This window comes from Thunnus albacares, chromosome 18 (genome assembly GCF_914725855.1).
Source record: "Thunnus albacares chromosome 18, fThuAlb1.1, whole genome shotgun sequence".
NCBI lineage: Eukaryota > Metazoa > Chordata > Actinopteri > Scombriformes > Scombridae > Thunnus > Thunnus albacares.
The window spans coordinates 14,673,085-14,679,084 of NC_058123.1; positions in this window are offsets into that span (position 1 = coordinate 14,673,085).

A 6,000-nucleotide genomic window follows, 5' to 3' on the forward strand; every position below is an offset into this window, starting at 1 on the left:
CAGAGCAGGTATTTGTTGGTCTGTACTTAATGGAAATGCCATCGAAATCTACATAATGGCCCGATAAGATACTCTTGGATCCTCAAGCCAAAGCTTCTAAGAGAGTGACTGGCAAAATCTACTTAACTGCCCAAGGAAAATAGTCTAAATGGCATTAAAGTGAATTTTCTATAAAATATATATACCTAACTCGGTGGTGTACTTTACATACAGTATAGTTGTGTAAAATGGAACCAAAGTTCTACTTAAGGTACAAATGCTTAACTATATTAATCATTGTGTTCTTGCTTATTTAGGTATTTTAGGTCATGGCAACCAAAATAGATTTTAATTTTTATGTATATGCAATTTACCAGAAATGCACTCTTTACATGTATTGCATATGCTTCTCACAAGTGTTTTGTGACCATACAAAATGAGTGTTTATCCTCCTGACAGTGGCGGTGGTTGGTCATATTCACAAATTAAGCAGCTCTAAAGGCCTTTTAACACAAACAAATTAGAAATCAAAAGAATTGGATGTCACTTACACAACTTCACTTCAGTCCATACAAATCTTTTATTCAGTTATTGTAATGGCCACTAGAGGTCCTCACTGCTCCTGAGTTTGTGCCATGCTCCACCTGTCTAGCTAGGCAGGACTACACAGCAAATGCATATTATTTTACAGCACACACCATGGCTTGAACCTTGACTTTGCCCCCTGAGTTGGCTCACTTATACGTGATTCTCAACATGACAAGTTTCATGACTCCAACATCAGTTAGGCTTTAGTTGCCTTATGTATATATTTATGTATTTGAGAGCATAACTTTCAAAATGGTAAAGATGTGAAAATGTAACTTTGGATTAATCAATTTATATAATCATCAGATCTCTTGTTGCTATGTTTGTATAGATTTTTAGAAACTGCATATTCATTTGTTGGGCAATGGTGATAAAACTGCCCAAACTTGTTGAACATAGTTTTATAGATTGTTCTTTGTGTGAATAGTCTTTGACAGTGTCATATTAATAGATGATGCTAAAAAGTGTTTTGCATCTTCTGTGCCCTGATGAAATTTACATCAGCTGAATCCCTGCAGTGATGATTCAGCTTTTTCATTAAAAGTTTTTTTCCATGAAACGTTTAGAGGAACTGTATTTTCCTCTGTAACCACCACTCCATCTTTCTCCAAAGCACTTCTCACTTCACAAACTCCTGTTTACGTTCTTGTTTGCTGCCTTTGGCAAACATTTTCCTCCTCATAAGAATTCATCTTGTTCAGAGTTATGGTAGAATTGGCAGGCAGGCTGTTGGCAAAAACCAGTGTACTGCTAAGAGTAAAAGACTAATGTTTTAATTCAGTGTCAAGCAAGCGGGTTCAGATCAAATCCACAAACATTTATAAGTCCCCTTTGAGCAATATCAGGTGGCATTAGGGGGCCCAAGGAGACAAAAAGCTGATGAATTGAATTAATCTCCCCTCCCGTGATGGATGGGCCTGTTCACAGGGGGTTGGAAAATGGGAGCATTGTTCATCTGTCACTCCGATTGCCATGTCCCTCTATGATTTGTGCCTGGGTTGCGAAGGCCACAAGTGGCCAAAAGACCTCCCTCTTCCCTTCTCACTCGTCTCGCTGCTTTTTTTTTCAGGAATTCTCAGCCTTTCAGATGCTTCCACCCCCCACATCCCACACTGATATCCATACAGCCAGATGCAGAAAAACAAGCCTTCACTCAGGACAAGCAAACATAAATATCTGTCACTCTTGTCTTATTCTCTGTGTACAGTTTGTGCAGCTGCATTGTAGCTTTCAATGTGTGCATTTAAGATAAAATTCAGATGCAGGAAATCAGCCATAACCTAATCAACCTAAACAGTTTCATGTCCACTTGAATGCATGGTCACAAACAAGCTTTTCTCAGAACTACTTTAAACATTCTGGATCAAGTCATAATTTGCGAAAGGTGCATAATTACATTACAGAACATAATGTAATTTTAAACATAACACAGTAAAATGGAATGAAAAGAAAAACTCCAGGCAAATTTGCCTAATTTCTAATTTAATACATCATGTCAAATATGGAGAAGCTGCACCTAATTTGTTGCCTTGGTGCATATTTGTTTTTTTTCCTACAAGGTTATATTAAAATTATTTCACTTGGGATTTGTTGTCTGAGCTTACATGCAGTATTCTGTTCCATTAAAAATATGTCTTGAGAACAGAGAGAGTCGAGTCATGCCTTAATTTCTTTTCATAACATCTCTTGTAATCCTCTTTTCTTGCATTAACTGTAAGGCCCATACAAGTACAAAGTGGAGCAGCTTGGCTTTTGACTAGACCTCTGTTTTGAGTTGCCTTGTTTGGACGTCCAGACTTCTTTTAACCTTGTGTGTCTAGAGTAATAGATTAACACTTAAACATGTCTCAGCTTCTAACAAACAGAATGTAACTCATTACTATTCACTGTTTTAAGACACAAAACCAGTTTTTTAAACTTAAACTTGTAAATTGGTAGGGCCATCTTCTTGGTTCTGCAGTCTTTAGTCCCCATTTGTTTCTCTTAAGCACCTGTGCCTTTAGAGGGCCAGGTGTTTAAAGGTGATTCACTAGAGAAAACAGAGCTCTGATTTCTTGGCTGCTTTTGTGCTGTGTGTGTGTGGATTACAAATTGAGATCTACGTGTTACCAGATGATAAGCCCAGCAGGTGAATGGTGAGGTAGAATAGTAGTCAATAGTGAATGAACACTGGAGATAAGGGGTGCTACTGGTGCAGAGGTGCTTTGCCTAAAGAGAAACTGACATAGCAAGAAAGGAGGGCCCTCTTAGGTCCCAACCTCAGGAACCTATCCTATCATGATCGCTGGAGGCAGAACCAAACAGGATGGAAAGAAGAGGCCGGATTGTAGTTACTCATCCCTTTTTAGAGGTACTTGAGGATAAGGCTGGTGATATATGATCTATATTTTTCTTATTGTCAACAAGTCTCATGTGCAGAGCCAAACCAACAATGAAGTTATACTGCTTACAAGTATTGTGTGCAAACAAGATCTGATCTTATTCTTCTGTGCCTTAGACCTCCGTTGTTGCCCAAAAACTATTAAAAACACATCAATGAGCCACACCGCTGCACTGGGTGACATGTTCATTCACCATGAGGACAATGGCTACCATAGTGTGGGAATTTGATACTGTTTACAGAGCTTTGCTAACTGGTTGTGCCACATATCAAAACTTCTTGACTTTGTACTGAAGTTCTTTGAGAAATGTATAATGTAGCACAAAGTCAAGAGGCTTTGGACACATCCACACAATACTTGTAAGTATAAGTTTATTGTTATATTGGCTCTGCACATGAGATTTGCTGACAATCAGAAAAATATAGAAAATTGCCCATCCTTATCCTTTCACTGAAATAATGTGAAAAATCATCTATGACTACTGGCATCAGTAACTAGATGCCATTTGACTTCCTGTGGATTCCCAGATAATGGGCAGACTGACTGGGACTCCTCCCTTTAAAATAACATAAACTAAAATGATCAGACACAATCATTAATTATAGTCAATCAGCCATAATTATATTACACTACAATTGTGGTCATTACACTGGTCTCTCCCTTTCTCTCTCTCTCTCTATCTTTCACACACACACACACACATACACACACTAACACACACACACACACACACACACACACACAGCTCTCAGTGCCCCCCTTTGCGTGAAGAACTATGTTTGTGGAAAGGCCACTTTAAGGGCACTAACTGAAATGTTTAATGCTCGTCGGTCGATTTATTGAGGTCAGCGGAAGGCTACGTTTTGAGAAACAGAAGAGCGTGCTATGTTGGGATTGATTTTCATGAATGATTTTAGGCTGTGAGCAAAAGAGAAACAAAAGACAATCACGGCACATCAAATCACACCGCTAAAGAAATAAGGAGAGGCAACATAAAAAATGAAGGGCAAGGCCAGAGCCGTGTCACTGAGCATTAAACTAATAAATATCAATTTCTGTCTCTGAGACGTGAAGACAAAGAGCATGGAGAATTACACTGCATTATGCTGCTACGTTGATTCGATCAAGTTCTTTCTCTCAGCAACCTCAATCAAATGAAACTTGTCGAAACAAAAAGACAATAAATATACTATTTTAGATAAAAGTTTAAAGGGTCAAACAATGTCACAACCGGCACAAAAGATACATAAAAATAGGTTTGATATACATCCATAAGAATTCAAGTCAAACAAAAAGCGACCTGACAGTTCTTGAGCAAAGAAAGTCAGTTGTGAAGTGGTGATTCCTGATTTGACAGTGTACAGTGTGATGCAGGCGTTGTGCTCTGTATGCTGGCAGAGCTCTCTCTCTCTCTTTGTGAAATGAATTAGGAGAACATGAAAACTGAGCAGACCTTCAGCAATACATTATGTATGAGGAGCTTGAAGGCTCCTACTGAATTCTGTTCAGGTGGCATCAGAGGGTGCAGCCAAGTGGAAATGCTGGCCGGTCACTTAAAGCACACTATCTGTGGTAATCTTTCTACATGAAAGCACTGCACACTGCTTGGGCTGTATTCTTCTACTTGCAGGTTGAAATATGCAACACAGGCAGGCTTCTATAGTGGTCACAGAGGAGGTTTACTAGGGCAACGGGGGATTAAAGGCCTTGCTCTAACCTTCAGGCTATCTCCTACGCTGCATAACTTTAAACTACTATTTGCAATGTAAAACAAAATCTATATTTTGTTTCCCACTTTCACTCGATTTACCAGTCGCAGTCCATCTGTGGTAATTATCCTCGTCTAGCAGCGCATAGAGGAGGCTCGCAGCGCACATGTCATCTGTGGAGCAGTAAGTTTGACAGCTTGACATGAGTCCAAAATCAGATAATGCACCATATGATTCCTCATCCTCTGTTGTTACGAGATAACATCTAATTTCCCATCTCTCGAGTCATCTTATAAAGACATCGTCTGCTCATCGTGAAATCAATATGCTGCGGAAACACCATTACAACAGTCTTCACAGTGCTTGAGTGAATCACTCGAGATCACAGATGAACATGCACGCACAGGCAGATGCAGACACACACACACACACACACACACACACACACACACACACGTAAACACACCGTCACCTCCAGTATGTCCTTTGATATAATAAATTCAAAAAGCCCAAAAAGCACAAGTATGCTCAGTGTAATTAAATTGTGTCTCGGTGCCTTGAGACAAATCTTTGGCGTGTTGAGAAATGTGCATGTAAAAAACACACCAGTATTAGGATGAATTATACTGGGCGCAGTGGGCTCACAGGGGAGACGGGATTGTGGTCAGTGGAGTGTATCTTCTGCTAAAAGACACACACACAGCACATTACATTCATCAGTAGCAAAGTGCAGAGAGGTAACATGGGACACACAACAGCAAAATATTAAAATATGTGACACTAGATTGAAGAGTGAGTGAGCAAAACTGATTAGTCAATCAACAGGAAATTAATGTGCAAGTCATTTGTCAAGGAAAAATGCCAAAAAATGTGTAAGGATTTGCTGCTTTATATCATTGTGAATGGAATAGCTTTGGATGTTGGACTGGTTTTGGACAAAAGCAAGCAATTTGAAAACGTCACCTCACTGTAGGCACTTGTGATCGACATTTTTCACTATCATCTGAGTGATTAATCATAACAATAACCAACAGACTAATTGTCAGTAATAATAATCCTTAGTTGCAGCCCACATGGGTAATATAAGCATATAAGGAGGAACAGACAGAAGAATATTTAAGGCAATATACAACAAGAGAGTTAGAGTGGGGATACAGTAAACTGACAGGGAGACAAACAGTTAGACAGTGTCCCTCTGTGACCCAAACCAGAAGTGGACTGGACAGTTGAAAAACAACAACAATGAGCTGATGACAGTCTGAGAGAGGAGTTAGACCTGTAGACGTCCTGTGATTTAAAGTCTCTCTCCCTCTCTCCCTCTCTCCCTGGCACTGCTATAATTT